Here is a 17,457-nt window from a genome sequence, read left to right on the forward strand (position 1 = left end):
AATATGGATCTTTCATTTTCCAGTCTCCCGTATACGCTCTCTTCTAGTAAAAAGGTAATTATCCATGACATGCTCCTTGAATTCTCTATTTCAAAAATCCACTTCACACTTAAACTTTTGTCATTCCTCTTGTTCTCTTATTCTAATTGATGTTGCTATTATGCTCCTGAATATGGCAGCGGTGGTCGATACGATTGCACAATGGGAACTTCTGGAATCTATATAGTGGTTCGCATCGTGTCATCCTTCTCATCGCGTCATGATTTTTGCATAGCTGCATCACTTTTTTTTTTCTAGATTTTTCGACCTCTTCATTGGGTTGATCGGTTTTTGACGGTTCTTTAGAGTCTTCAGGAATTAGAGGCTAGAATGTAGCACTACTTCTAGTGGTTGTTACCTTTACTTGTTCTTGTGGCCTTTCCATGGCATTGCTTGGGAACAACTTCAAAATGTTTTGTAGGAATAATTGAGAGAGATGACCGATTTTTTTTTCGGTGTTTAGGATCAAAGATTGCTGAATCCTTAAAGTGACATCGATGTCATTGTGTCGCTTCTCACTATTGTTTTATTGTATTGTTTTCTTTATTGTATTCTTCACACTTTTGCTTCCCGTCCATATTGTTTTTATCTTTCACAAGTAGCACACTCCAACTCTATTCTTCCCATTCTCATTTAAACCACAATCCATTGTAAGAATGGGACCACTATAATTTTCGAAACCCTCTTGCATATCTTGGATCATTGCATTTACCTTTTCCACATCTTGACACATATTGTTGAGCTTTGCATTAAGAGCCGCTAGATCATTTGAACTATCCTCTATTTCTCATTTTCTATTCTTTTTTCGAGTGCCATTGGTGTGAATGATGAACAAATTCTTTTATTATTTCTCTTCTTGCCTTGGGGGTCTTCTTCGTAAGAGATCCTTACGAGTCTACAAGTAATCGAGTGCACCCTTTTATACTGATAGATGACATTTTATGCATCTTTTAGGGTAATTTTTATTAAAATTTAGCATCATATTTTACACATTTGCAAGTCATTAGTTTAAATAATGTTTAGCTCATGTTTATCGTCAAAATTCCCGTACTGCTCATGTTTTTATGTTGTTTTAAGGTATTTCGAGTGGAGCAGTACTTTGGGACCAACTTTGGATGCATATTTGGAGCTTAAAGGAGCTAAAAAACCCAAGGAAGCTGGGTTGAATTCACTAAAACTGAAGTTTTTATGTCCGAACAATGAAATTTTATCACTTCTACGATTGCATAAACTGGTCGAGGTTTTCTAGGGTCGAAAAATATCAATATGAGGCAGCGATTTGGGAGTTCGATTCTTTAGTTCAGATTGGCATTGCGGGGTAAGTTATTCTCACTGTACTCAAGGGTCTAAGGCACCAAGGCCGACCCTTTGATTTATTATTTGGAATTGTTACTGTTGTGATATGTTAGCTTGGTATCCTGGTAGATAAGATGGTTATATGCTTGTATGATCTGTTAGATCGGTATCCTGGTAGATAGAATGTTGTTATGTTTTGTGACCGATAGTTTGGTCTGACTGTCTATATGCCAGTAGGAGATTACCTGTTATATGTGCACATGATGGATTGGTAGTTGAGGGTATTCCATCTCGACGATGATATGACCCTAGTATGTTGTGTTTATAAACTATTATATGATTATCTTATATAGGTTCACATGTTTGATTGGTTATGGGGGCATTCCAACCTAATAGTTGTGGGCTGAGAGTATTCCATCCCGATGATGATTGGACTCGTAGTAGTAGGCATTTCAACCCGATGGTTGAGGGCTTGGGGTATTCCAATCCGGTGGTTGATTCGACCCATAGTATGTTGTCATTCCAACCTGATGGTTGAGGGGCTTGGGGTATTCCATCCTGATGGATGATTGGACCCATAGTATCTTTTATATATGTATTGTGTGTAGGCATTCCAACCCGATGGTTGTGGACCGAGAGTATTTCATCCCGAGGATGATTGGACTTGTAGTAGGTGGGCATTCCAACCCGATGGTTGAGGGCCAGAGGTATTCCAACTCGATGGTTGAGGGGCATGGGGTATTCTATCCCGATGGATGATTGGACCCATAATATGTTGTTTGTTATTGTATGTATATTGTTGTGTGTATGAGTATTTTGGGGGTAACTCACTAAACCTTCGAGCTTACATTTATCGATTATTGTTTCAGGTACATCGGATGACCGCGGGAAGATGAAGGCGTGACCGTACACTTCCTCGATTTATGATTTATGATTTCTGGGAACTCAAATGCTTAAACTATTTTGAAAACACTTTGTAATAATTAATGGTATTTTGGATATTTAAAAAGTTTTAAATTGGCTTGATTTTTATGGATGCTACAAAAGTTTCCAACTTTACCCGTTGATAACTCTTTTTGAAGGGTTTAGCTAAAACCCTATTTCCTTTAGGACATGGATCTTTTCCAATTAGAATCTCAAATCCATGCATGCAAACCAAGATCTAGGGCCTAGCTATCAGGTAACCACGAAAAATCTCAAGCTTGCTTCCATGCATGGTCTTTTTGAGCTCAAAAGGCCATAAATACGTCTTTAGCACTTGCATGGGGGCTCTAAGGACATAAAGTTTGCACCTTTATGTCTTCACATCCCTTCTAGGTACTAGATCTGGAAGAGTAACTCTTGGGTCGATCCTTACCCATAAGCTAGCAAATCTTGGACCAAAACGCACATAAAGAGGTCATAAATAGATCTAAGAAGAGAATGATCAAGTTTAAAGCTTTATTACTAGAAAATGAAGCTAAAGGGATGAAACTTCTGGATCTACTGTTTCTCTCTTGATTCCTCTAACTTCTTCTTCTTCCAAAGCTTCAAAAGGCACAAATAACACTTAAAATGACAAGATATAACTCAAGATCACTCTAGGTGGATTAGGGTTTCGAGATTAGGGTTTTGAGGTGATAGAGGCTGGGGTGGAGGCCAGATATGATGCTTAAATAGGGTGCAAGCCCTAAAGATTAGGGTTTCATCTAGCCTGTCACTAGCCGAGTCAAAACCCCGACTCGTTGAGTAGCTCACATAAAACCCACGTATATACTGCCTTCTACTCAACGAGTTAGGGCCACCAACTTGTCGAGTAGCCCTTCTAAGATGCATAAATAATTAAGTTAAATACGTACCAGGACACTGGGTGTTACATTCAGGCTGTTCAGATATGAGATGAAAGGATGCAACATGATTGCACAATCATATTAGTATTGTTATTGTTTAGGAGACTTCCAATAATATCACGATGCTACTCTAATTTAATACTATGTTTTTGGAAACTAAGTTTTATCATTTAAGTTAAAGGGTTTTTAATAATTATTTGGAAGAATGGTTTTCAATGTATAATTATTTCTTTTAAAAGAAAATTTTAGTTTGAAATTTATAACGTTAACAAACGCATTCGTTATATCCTTGAAATATTTTTATTTAATTTTTAAAATATAAATATTATAATATTTAATTAATAAAAAAATATTAAATTAAATTCAATAATTCGGTTTGATTTGGTCCGAACTTCATTAAATCATAACTCAAACCATAAATCTTTTTTTGGTAACGAAAAATATCATTAATGGTTGACAATTAACAAGTAACTAAATCGCAATTGGAAAAACAATACATAAAAGTCAAACGAAAAAGAAGCAAAAAGAAACAAAAACAGTTACAAAGATAAATGAGACCATCCGTTATACTCTCCACGACAATGGTGGTGGAGAGCTTCCATATCAGCCACCATGAGCCTTCCGTGAACCACCACAACCACCAGGGTACTCTCCAGTACCCAGAAGAAGAAAGAAGAGAAAGAAAGAAGAGAGAGAAGAAGAAGTGTGTGAGAAAAGAAGAATCATATTCGTCGTTTACCTTCGTCGTCGGCATCATGAAGGAGCACGCGCATTGCCGACCATGAATGGTCGGGATAATGTGCACATCAAATTTTCGTGGTCACATAGACCGCGATGGGCTTTGTTAAAGGCATACCAAACGTCCTGAGTAAAAGTGAGCAAATCTATTTTGTCTAGAACCATTTTTTACTCCTATTTGTATACCATGAGTATAAGCTAACAATAATGGCATCCTTTATATATTTTAATTTGGTTTCATTTTTGATTTCTTCAATTCAAAACCAAATAAAGACTACCCATATTTATTGAAGACTTTTTTTTTTTTTGGATTAAATCCAGTTGTTAAAATCAAACAAAAATTATTATGGGAGATTTTTTTGTAATGTTCATTGCAAAGCCTTTTATGTCACTTTGTGTGTATATTTACAAACTAGTTGTGAGACTCGTATATTATACGGATTGTTTAAAATAAAATGTTAAATACAAATGATTAAACCGAAATTTTATTTGAATTTGAAAATTGAAATAAGTAAATATTATGAAAATAAAGCATGCAAAAAGATTTTTGTGTTTAGTTGTCAGACTCATGTATTAAACGTGTTAATTATATACAAATATTAAATACGAAAGTTTAAATTGTAAATTTATTTAAAATTGAAAATGAAGTTTGAAATTTGAAATATGTAAATTTATTTAAAATTGAAATTGAAGTTTGAAATTTAAAATTTGAAATTTGAAATTGATATAATTATTATGGTATGTTTAATTTACAGAAATAAAATTAATGATATATTAAAAAATGAAAAATGAGGTAATAACAAATGGAAAATAAATATTTCAAAATTATAACAAAATGACATGTGTCATAATGCATAAGAGGATGACATTTGACAAAAAATTGTATATTTATTAGGGAGGATTCTCTCCGTAAAACAACTTTATATTTTTTTTCTATTTTTTATATTGTTTATCTTATTAATGGTATATACATATATAAATAACTACCGTAAGATCCATAAATGAAGTTTGTGAGAGGTATAATATTATTAAAAAAAAACTTTTATTTTTGAAAATTTTCTGTTTATACATAATTTTTTTTAATTTAGAATTTATTTGAAAATTTCCAATCATAACTTTTTTTTCCAAATAAGTTTAACTTTTTATTGCCATCTTATTAAAGTAAATATTTATATTTAGGAAACTAGACGGTTTGAAAAGAAAAATATTTTATAGACATAAATATATTTTATAGAAAAATAAAATTATAGACATAAAGTTGTGATCCAATCACGTATGTTGTAAACTGGTTTCGCCTACAAGTGGTTTGAATTAGTGACCTATAACATAGATTGGGTTTTCTAGTATTTCCTTTAAAATAAAATTATTGTAATTAAAATATTTAAGTCAAAGTTATAGATATAAGAATTGTTTTTGAGAGACCATACAAGTTAGCTAAATAAGAATATACATAAAATATTCTTTTTTGGTTTTAAACACAATATAATTGATTGATGAAATATAAAATAATAAATTTAAAAGTAGATAATTATCTAAATAAGACCTTTTAATTTGCAAAGTTTTAGAGTATAAATAAACTAACAAAATCGATTTTTGTTTTCAAATTTACAACTAAATATGAAAACTTAATTTGGTGTGTCTCAATTGGATTTTTTTGACAATTTTATAAATAAATTTCGAACTTGTTAAATTTTTTGCTTCTAAAAAAAGAAAAAGAAAAAAAAATAAGAATTTGAATGAAGGAAGGGTACATTGGGAATTTGCGTAGTTTCTCTCTTTCACTCTGACAATGAGTAAATAAATAATATATATCATTAAGACATCATTGCTCTTTCCATGTCGTGGGCCCAATCCAACCCAGCGCTTGATGTTGTCTTTCCTATGAACAAGGGTCCCACCTCTCCTGCGCCAAACTTATATTAACTCCAATCCACTACGTGGCCAATTTACAGCCGCAAGATTAAACGGCCATTCTGGACCGTTGGATGTTTCATCCATGTTTTCAAACTCCGTTTGAGTTATGTCAAAAAGAAAAAAAAAAAAAAAAATTTATGTTTCAATTGCAAGCATATTTTATTTGGATTTTGTCACTGATATTTTGTTGTTCTATTATTAAATAATATTATATTTATATTTCTTGTTTAAATATTAAACAATATTTGATTCGTTTTTATTACATATATGATTTGTTGACATATGTATAAAAATACAATATTTTCTTTCATGGTTTGAATAATTTGAATTTGTATTTTTTTTTTTTGTAAATTTATTTAACTATCATATATATTATAGTTTAAGAAAGACATTAATTAATAATCATTCCTAATAATTAAAAAACTTTTTGCCACATGTTCTATTATCTTTCATTTGGATATATGATATTTTTTAGAAATTTTAAATTTTTTATTTTCTACTTGTTATTTTATTGTATTTTTTATTTTATTAAATTAAAATTCCATATTTAATATATATATATATATATATATATATATATATATATATATATATATATATATATATATATATATAATGTATTTATTAGAAAGAGTTTATATATGGCCTTATTAATTTTAATAATTCAAAAATTTTCTCATTTTTCTTATAAATTCAAACTTTTCAAATTGTTAAAATTTTATATTTAATTTTTTTAAAATAAACATATATAATACATAGGTCTCGCACCTACTATTGTATATATAAAAAATATTATTATGTACAATTCATATTTTTAATGAAAAAAATATTATTGTATATGAATCATTTCTTTTATTAAAGAGTAATGTCAAACAAAACATACATATTACTGTTTAACATAAAAAACATTATTTACTTTGAGCCTATCAAAACTGTGACAAAATATTAATATAATTGTAAATAAAACCTTATTTTAAACACAAAAACTTATATATTACATATTTTTTCTATTTAAACTCACATTTTTTCAATCCATACAATAACTATTATATTAATATTTTGTCATCTTAAAAAACCCCATATATATATATATATATATATATATATATATATATATATATATATATATATATATATATATATATATATATATATATATATATATATATATATATATATATAAAAGAAAAAAACATCTATGAGAACACAATTTGACAGTTTCATAAAAATGTTTTAATAGACACAAAATAAATATATAGTTTTCCCGTAACTATACTATGATATTTTGAGCTTTTCTTTTTTTAAAACATTTTCCCTTAGTCAAAACATATAAAAGCAAACATTATTCTTTACATGGTTTTTGTATGAAAGTTGAAATAGAATTTTAACAAATATGATTGTAACTATAGATAAAATGGTAATTAAAAAATTAAATATGAAAATAAAAAATACAACATCATTTATTGTGATTTCATAAAGTCTATTCTAGAAGTGGGTGATTGTTTTCCTAATACCTATCCATTTTGATATTTTACTAGTTAACCTTCAATTAAATATAAAATGTACGTAAAAATAGTATATTTTTGGTCATTGTTTATTTTAAGAATATGTTTTTATATTATAATAAATGAACTTCAACTTTAAATAATTATTTTTTATGATATTTTATTAAAATAATAAATGATAATAAATATCTTTCTAAGATACAACTATGTGACCCGCAGAGTGAGCTCCTTTTTGCTTCGATCATGTATGGGTATTGCAAAACTTTTCTTTTGTTTAAGAACATGTCAACCGGTACACATAGAAGAGACAACGTTATTCTTTGACAAATGATTGCGCAGGTCTATCGAGGATATGATGGTATGTGGAGGCCCCTTCTTTGGAGATATTCAGTGGCGCTTGACTTCCTTACTTATTCGTTTCGGTGGTTTGGGTTTGTACTCAACCTACGAAGTTTTCTCCTACGTATTTGTAGCCTCGAGGGCCCAATCTTGGGCATTACAAGACCACATCTTACGTGACAGTGACATATGTGGTATGGATTCGGATTACCTATATGCTATGACTCGTCTTCAAGATACGATTCCGAGATTTGACTGTAGCGGTTTCACTAATAAGGACACCCCCCAAATCCCAAAAAGCTTTGGCGTGTGCCCTTTTTAGCAAAATCATCCAAGATATGGAAGTCGACTTCGACATGACTGTCAGACAGAAAGCAGTCTTTGAGTGTCTGCGGACGCCTCATGCTCATGATTTTCTGCTAATTATCCCTATTGATGGTCTTGGCCAGCATATGTCTCATGTGGAGTACCGAACTATCCTTCGTTACCGCCTCATGATTCCCATATTCCCAATTGACGAGATATACCCAGTTTGTCGCAAGGCATGTTTGGATACCTTTGGGGAATACGCGGTTCATTGTAGAGAGCTCCCTGGTTTTAAGTATAGACATGATGTGGTTCAGGATGTTCTCTTTGATGCTTGTCGGTGTGCTGGTATTTCTGTGAAGAAAGAAGCGCTAGTAAACTTTTTAACGGACCTGCAGGATGGCAGGTCCACACTTAGACCGACTGACATTTTGGTCTTTCGATGGATAGGAGGGAAACATGTGTGCGTAGATCATACTGGGGTCTCTCTTCTCGTTGATTTAGGGAGCGGGGGTTTCATAGCTAGGCATGCCGCTTTGAAAGCCGCTGCATGCAAAGTGGTAAAGCACGAGAATGCATGTAGAGAAAATCAACATGTGTTTGTTCCTTTTGCATTCGATAAATTTGGTTTTCTCGCACCAGAGGCGTTGGAGCTCCTTAATAGAGTCCAACGGGTCATGCATTCTAATGTCATATCTCCTAGATCCACAAATGTTGTTTTCAAAAGAATTGGTTTTGCCATCCAGAAAGGGCTAGCGGCTCAGCTTGTTGCCCGTTTGCCTTCAATCGATATGTATTGAACTTTTAAACTTATATTAATTAATCAAATTGAGTTACAATATGTTCGAACGAAGTATCAATTTTCTTTTAGAAATTTTACATAAATAATAAATTAAAGGTAGTATTGATTTTAAAAGCGAAATTAATTACTAATTTTATAAGTTTGCGGTGCTTACACTTGAAGTTGACAGCGAGTGTGTAACATTCCGAAAATACGAGCCAAAAATTTTGTTTTTAAATACACATACTTAGCAAAACATTAGAATAAAACATTCACCGATCATATCATTTCATAAAAGATGTGCGTGTCTGGAAACCAGTTAAAAAAAACATAATAAAATCAGAGTACAAATCCCCAGGAAGATCTCATAGTGCGGAATACATAGCGTGTGTGTGATGTGCTGCTACCGCGCCAGCTCCTTCCCCTTCGAAGAAGAGGTACCTGAAACCAAAACTGAAAACTGTAAGCATGAAGCTTAGTGAGTTCCCCCATCATACCACATACCATACAATCACATATCATACATATTGTCAGACATTTCTGGGGTGCCCGACCTACCCGGTACGACCATTCTGGGGTGCTGACCTACCCGTGTCAAGCCATTCTGGGGTGCTGACTACCCATGTCAAGCCATTCTAGTGTGCTAACTATCCTTCGGTCTTGACGACCGAACCTTGGGGACTATTTCACCCCTACTGCTACTGTCACATATATCATAACATAACATATTATCAGACATATCTGGGGTGCCTGAACTACCCTTCGGTCCTATCAACCGAACTCGGGGACTGGTCCCTTCATACTACCTCTATCTCATATAATATAACAAGCCATCACACAAACATATAATCACACACTATCAGATGTGTCTGGGGTGTCTGACTACCCTTCGGTCCTAACAACCGAACTTTACTACTATCACATACAACATATCATGCTAGCATATAACATATCAGGTAGTATCAACCTAGATGATATCACAAAGACAATCATCTATCATACGTCTCCTATTGGTGAGCTAACATTGTGGCCTTAGACCCACCGCTACTGGAAGGTAACTCACCTCGAAAGTAGCTGCTGAAGTCTGCTTGCTGAGCGTCTGACTGTTGGATCGCAAATCCTCCGGCTATAAACCATAAACATAGGTTAGACAACCATAAATACCCTTAGGTCAAAAGACTGACCCTCCCTTGGCCCAAGGTCAACTCCTTGGTCAAAGTCAATGTCCATTTGACTGGACTCGCCGAGTCCTTTTCCTACTAACTCGGTCCCACTCAACCAGTCCTTCTTCCTACTCACTGAATCTCCCTTAACTCATGACTTGGGACGATTGAATCGACTCGTGATCCGACTCGCCGAGTTTGAATAACAACTCGCCGAGTTCCAGGCAATCTTCATAGGACTCGCCGAGTTGTTCATCCAACTGGCCGAGTCTAAGGCCATCTTCATGGAACTCACCGATTTCCTCCTTGGGACTCGTTGAGTCCCTATGACCCATTTCCCATATAGGCCAAATCTGAAACATGCAACGCTTCAAAACCATAGATCCATGTTCCTTGAGCATGCTTATCACGTAAAGTTGCAAACTTTACGTGCATGCATGGCCCTAGAAGCTCAAAAGGTCAAAAACAAACTCTTCAAGAGGTCATAGACTCAATGGGGACCTCAATCACTTCAACCACAGAAACTTTATGCTACTAATTCATCCAATAAGTCGAGATCAAAAGTCCTTTCGGATCATTAAACACCACACATGGAGTTTGGTGTTTTAGGGCTTGAAAACCACCAATTTGGGACAAAAATGGTAACTAATGATCTAAAGATCAAGGTAGAGACTTTTCTACCTGAATGGAAACTTCTCCCTGAGTAGAGTTCAGATATACTCCTTTCCTTGCACTTCTTCAACCACCTCTTTCTTCTTCTAAGCTCCAACCTCCTTCACAAGGCCAAAAACACTCTTAAGAACAATATGGGGGATAGGGTCTCACTCTAATGCTCTCTGGAAGTGTTAGGGACAAAGGAGGCCAAGATAGAGTGTTTAAATAAGGTGCAAACACCCGGATTAGGGTTTTTTGCCCAACCAGGGCCTACTCGCCGAGTCCGGGGACCAACTCGCCGAGTCCAGAGTCCAACTCCCGTACCTTGTCCCACTCCTACTTGGCAAGTTGGCCCATCAACTCACCGAGTCCAAGGCAAAATACATTATTTAAGAAAGTAAATAGCAAGGAGTACGTACCGGGAACCAGGTGCTACAGAGTGGGATGAGTTTAGGTCTCTTGAAGGGAAAGAGTTGGCATCGACGATTAAATTGTTGCATTTACCCTCATTATTTGAGCTATCAGACTGGGTGGGCACGATTCCTAGATTCTTTGCTTGCGCTGACATACCTGAAATTATCGGGTTTCCCCCAGGACAAACATTCATTCTTTATCCTAGGGATGAGAATTTAGACCCGTGGACCAGACCCAACCAGTGTACATGCTCGGACCGGACCTGGAACCTGAATCTCTTTTTGGACCCTCAGGCCGTTTCTCGGTTCTAGTATTTGATCAAAACCGATCCGGTCCGACTAGTTTTGGGTAAGAATCGGTTTTGGATCTAATTTCTAAAATACATTTCAAAATATATTTTCTAATTATCCATATCATATTGACGGTTTGACGAATACGGGATACCTATTGCATCATTTATCAGTTTCTCTCATAACATGTATGTACGACGACACGACTTAGAAAGACATATATTCCATGAAATTCTTTAAACAATTATATGTCATTCGTTTTAAGTCGGATTGATATTTGGTTTTATCCACCGTGTAATTTAGAATTTGTATATGAATTTACACTATAATTTTTTCGATTTTATTATCATATTCAATGAGTTACAAGCGTTTAAAATTGCAATATTAAAGCTGGAATATTTCAGCTTTTTAGCAATAAATTTAAAATTTTGTATTCTTTGAAATTCTTTAAATCAGAATATCTCATTATTTTTAAGTCATATTGACATACGATTTGTTGTAACGTGTAATTTAGAGTTTGTAGATGAATTTAGAGTATAATTTTGATGTTTTTGGTGTTACATTTAATGAGTTACAATCCTTTAAAGTTAGGATATTGGGGGCGTGTTCGGCATGCAACGTTTGAGAGTTTCTGGTTTCTAGCTTTTAAGAAAACGCCAGTGAAAAAGAAAAAGTCTCGTTTGGCAACAGGAGCGTTTATCTTTTAACCTAAACAGAACGCTCCAAAATCAAAAGCTACATGGAGTAGCTTTCAACAAAACGCTCCAACTTGCAGGCATAATATTTAACTAATTATATGCATTTTGTCAGGGCAACTCGACGAGTTGAAGGCCCCAACTCGCCGAGTAGGGATTGAGATGGCCGCGTGATTTTTAGAGTCTACTCAACGAGTTGGAGGACCCCAACTTGACGAGTAGGAGCTAAGTGTGAAAACCCTAATTTTTAGGGTTTGTACCATATTTAAAGGACCTTAAGCCTTTCATTCTGCCTCCCTTATCACCTTAACACACTGAGAGAAACCCTAATCGATCTATTACCATCTGTGTGTGTGTGTGAGAGAGAGAGAGAGAGGCTAAGATTGAATTTTTTAGTACATTCTTGAGATAGATGAGAAAAAGGCTTGGAACGAGAAGGAGCCCATGGATCCAGTGTTTTTTCAGTGCTAGCTACTATTTGGAGGTAAAAAGCTATCATCGTGATCATTGTTTGGTTAAATCTCTTCACTAGGGAGTTTGTGGCCATTTCCATCTTCTCTTTGAGTCCTTAAGTTGTTTGAGCATGCCATGAAGTTGAAACTTTAGATCTGGACGGTATGAGGTCCCTTGGGCCTAAAGATTCGAGCTTTATAAAGCTATTGGTCAACTTTCATGAATTAAACCCTCTATAGAGATTTGTTTTGGCATTTTCAGCCCTAGATTCCATGCATGGATGTAAAGCTTGCAGCTTTACGTGATACTTCAGCCTTAGAAGGCTAGATCTAGAGTATGGAGCCTTAGTTCTACTTAAAAACATCTGAATGAGATACTGGAATGAAGGGAATCGATGAGTTGATGAGCCAACTTGACGAGTTGGTTAGGGTTTTCCCCCGATAGTCTGGACGCGTTACAACTCGGAAAGTTGGTGAGACAACTCGACGAGTTGAGTTGGATTTCCCGAGATTTCATAGGAAATGAAGGAACTCGACGAGTCGCATAGATGTACTCGCCGAGTTGAGTCAACATGGATTATTGATTCGAGTGTTGACTTCCGTTGCCTTTTAGGGTTTGGTCATGATATGGATTATGTGGACCATGGAGGGTAAATGCTCTTTCACCCTTTCCGAGAGTTAGAAAAAGGGTTAGCTTAACATCTTTAGAGTTGTTGTTATAAAGTGTTAATTAGAGATGATTATGATATACAAGGCAGAGTCTCGACCGATCGTTAAGTACGAGACCTACTTGATTACGTACGAGGTGAGTCTTCTCACTATACTTACCTGAATGGTAATATCGTATGACCGGAGGGTCTTATCTAAGTTATTGACCGGAGGGTCTTATGTGCTTATACTAGGTATATGATATTATGCATTTTTATTTGTGATGCATGTTATATATATATATATATATATATATATATATATATATATATATATATATATATATATATATATATATTATCTTTACCTTACTGAGTTACGACTGGAGCGTCCAAACCAAGTTATGAGATCGGAAGGTCTTCACTGAGACAGAGGACCGGATGGTCCATACCGAGCTGTGAGAGCGGAGGGTCCTCACCGAGATGCATGACTGGAGGGTCCATGCCGAGCTATAGCCATGAGAGGCTTATTATTTGTGTATGTGGTATTTTAGGGAACTCACTAAGCTTCGTGCTTACAATGTTTGTGTAAAATGTGTTTCAGGTACATCTCAGGATCGCGGGAAGGAACCAACATGATTGTACACACCAGCTTGAGATTATGTTTCGAGGATTCTAGGATATTATCAAATGTCTGTTGTCTTGTGTTTTAAACAACTTATACATTTGTGATTTGAGAAATGTGAGATTGTGTTTTTATCTGGTTTTAAAAATGAAAAATTTGTTTGAATATTTAGAGTGATACAAGTTAGTATCAGAGCCTTGGTTTGAAGGATTAGGATGTACCCTTGGGTATGTATGGACTCAAATTGAGGATTTGAGAAAATTTTACAAAAAGAAATGAGTTTCTAAAACGAGTAAGAGCTTTTAAGAGAAAACGAGATGAAACAGTGTGTACAATCAACCAGCGCCCAAACGGTGATTTCCCAAAATATGATTACTTGTATATATTACAAGATACTTATGAGATATTAGAGTTGCATGCTAGAGGATAGGTTAGGTATTTCAGGAATTTAGAGCTAGAGTTGCATGATTCATGATGCCTTAGCCTAGGGTATGCTATTGATTGATACTATCTGCTATTTGCTCTATGTATGTGTTGAGTAGGAGTACCTAGCAGGTATCCTTTAGAGAGAGCTTTAAGTAGAGGAGTAATCTAGGATAGATACCTAGATGCGCATTGAGAGATATACTAAGAGAGTAGTTTGATATCCGTGAGGGATATAGTACTTATGAATTAGGATCCTATGAGGAGGACTTAGGGTGACTATAGGTTAGTGTGGAAGTTAGTACTGGGCCTGTACTACTAATACCGCCGAATCTGTATGCGAACCAAGTAAGAAACATATGATGCTAAAGAGCATGTAGGGGTGGGTAATCGAGTGTGTTTTTTTGCATTAGTCTTTGATGATTTTCGTGTTTGTGTTTCAGAGACAATATGGTTATTACCTGCAACAACCCCAGGGGCAGTGGTACTAGTGACGAGGAGATCCGCTAAATCATTGCTGAGGAGGTGGCTACAACTATTAGGGAGGCCATACCAGAGATGTTTAAGTCTATTAAGACCACGCTGATTGAGATGTTTAATGAGCGATATGCTGCTGTCACAGAGGCTGCTGATGCCGCAGCCGTCGTAGTCGTAGTTGCTACGAGGCCACAGGGGGGGTGACTTATTGTTGTTTTGGGAGTTCATAAACACAAAACCACCATAGATTGATTGGACCTATGACCCGATTTTTTTCCATGAGATGGATCCCTGACATCGCAGGGTGTTTCTATACGTGTTCATGACCGAAGCATTTGAGAGTTTGGTTTTCATTGAACGAGCGTCACTTAGGAGTGAAGGACTGGTGAAAGTTCTGTTGGGTTTTGAGCATTATAACACTCCTAAGTGTACATGCAACCCTAAATACCTTGGATCTATGTTTTCTCTATTATACATGCAAATATGAACTTTCCAAGGTATTTATCCTAACTAGCATAATAACATTGATTCATATGAATATATCAAGTTAGAATTACATACCTCTTTGATGTAGAATGTATTCATGAAGCTTGAGTGTCTAGTGCCCCAAGGGTGACACCTCAAATGGTTCACACAACACCAAATGCACATGGAATGACTTGAGAGAAAACCACACTTCATGAAAATCGGCTAGCCCTTTTTTTCTCACACCTTAGTGGCCGATTTTCCCTAGAATATGATCTTTATATAGTATCACAATTAGGGTAAACCCTAATTGTCATGGCTTTCCATTTCCTTGGATCCATGGGTTCAAATACACCATGGAGAATTCATGGAGCATCCTATGGGTTTTAGCCCAACTTGATAATCCATGGAGTCTTAGCCCACTATATAAGTACAAATGATTTACACAATCAACCCATATATTTAATTAGTCTTCTTTTGATCACTTAATTAATCCTAGATTAATTCTTGATCAATACTAATTAAATAATCTTATTAATATATTAGAAATTATTATATATTAACAAACCTTAAGTGTTATTTCTCTCATTATAGTCTATCCCAATGCATGATGCCATGCAACCCAAATGGACCATGCCGGGTCGGGTCAAGTCTCACCAATTATAGTTATAGACTTAGACATTAATTCACTGGAAATCGTTGCTCTCAAAAGCTTCATATGGACTGCGACATGGATTATAATCATTCTCTCCGTCCATTTGTTGTTTCCTGATTTTCGATTTATGATGACTGACTAATTAAACAAATCAAATCAGTCCTGGCACGGCCGAGCACTTACATTTGTCATCACCAAATCATCGAGGGTCCCACATATATCGCTTTTTATCCCAAAGCTAAAAGGAATGGATAAACTTCGACTCATATGGCTTGTTCCACTACTTGTTGAAGCATACACAAAGGCACGTTTTATAACATCGAGTTACCAATGCGTTTTCGTGCAATCAATGTATAACCAACTCATAGTAACAACTCATATCTCTAGGTTTGAAGAATATAAGATATTATCATCTCATGATCACTCGTGATAAAATCCATGAAGTGATTCCAATGAGCGCGGGTTGAATCCAATACTCAAAACTTATGAGCACTCATGAGTGTTGTAGCAACACCTTGTCCAACATCTTAGACCTCTACAAGCCCAACCCATGATAGTCTTGATTCATATCTACTTCCAACATATGACCGACTGTGGATGGTTTGAATGACTTAGTCATTCTTGAAGAATAACCTAGTTTATTCTGGAAGTCAAAACATGCAAAATGAAACATAAGAATAATTGAATCTAATATGGTATCAAAACCTATGAACATAAATAAAACATCTTTTATTTATCACCATATGATTACACATATTCATTGTATACTGTTCCAGCTATCAACTTTATTCTCGAATTAAAACACTAGTTGTCCTATGCTCCGAGCATGTACAATATGTTTTCTAAGAACTAGTCATGCCACACACCAAGTATGCATGCTATGTTTGTCTATGATCTCTACTTTGTGAATTAGATCAACTGAACATTACTCCAATGATCCTCTTTTCACAGTCCCAAATCCTTACTACAAATGCAAGAATTCCAAATTCATGCCATTTACTGAAATCTATTAGATTCGAAACTTATATGCATTGATCCTCTTGTAATGATTATGCAAAAAGTCAAAAAGACTTGACAACAACCATTACATAGCATTCCAAAGGAGACGAGCTCCTTGGAAACATCCTTTCAGGTTATAATTGGTTCCAAATTGTTGTGCAACCAATTGAGAACTCTAATAACTCATATGCAAAGCCAACTTTAATTGAAATGAGCACAGAATATGTCAACACAGTAGGTTATAAACCTCAAGTCGTGTGCTAGTGAAGAACTTTAGGTTTTATTCTTGATTAGTTCTTGAGACTTTCAAGACCTGTAAGACTCCCACTGTCCTCTTGACATATAAGACTTTCTTGTCAGATATTCAAGAGATAGTGTGGATTCTAATCAAGACAAACACTTCACACAATTGGACTTAGTTGGTCTTTGTTTTATTCAAAACATCACAACTTACCAATTTCAAATGTACAAGAGTAGAAAACTTTTACTCTTACATTTGACAAGTATTTTAAACCTTCTTTAAGACATGTCACTCAAGTTACATTCTTAGAGTATAACTCTAAGAATTGTTTTTGGAATGAAGTATGAAACATCTTCTTGATTTAATCACTTCAAAAATTCATAGCTCCTCTTCTTAGATATCAGAATGCACTTAGAGGATGAATTGTGATAAGGTCTCTTAATCATTAAGATGATCATATAACATGATACTAAAGTACTCTCCCATCTTTTCAGATTTGAGAAACTTTTA

This window comes from Lactuca saligna, chromosome 9 (genome assembly GCF_052625555.1).
Source record: "Lactuca saligna cultivar CGN05327 chromosome 9, ASM5262555v1, whole genome shotgun sequence".
In the NCBI taxonomy this organism is placed as follows: domain Eukaryota; kingdom Viridiplantae; phylum Streptophyta; class Magnoliopsida; order Asterales; family Asteraceae; genus Lactuca; species Lactuca saligna.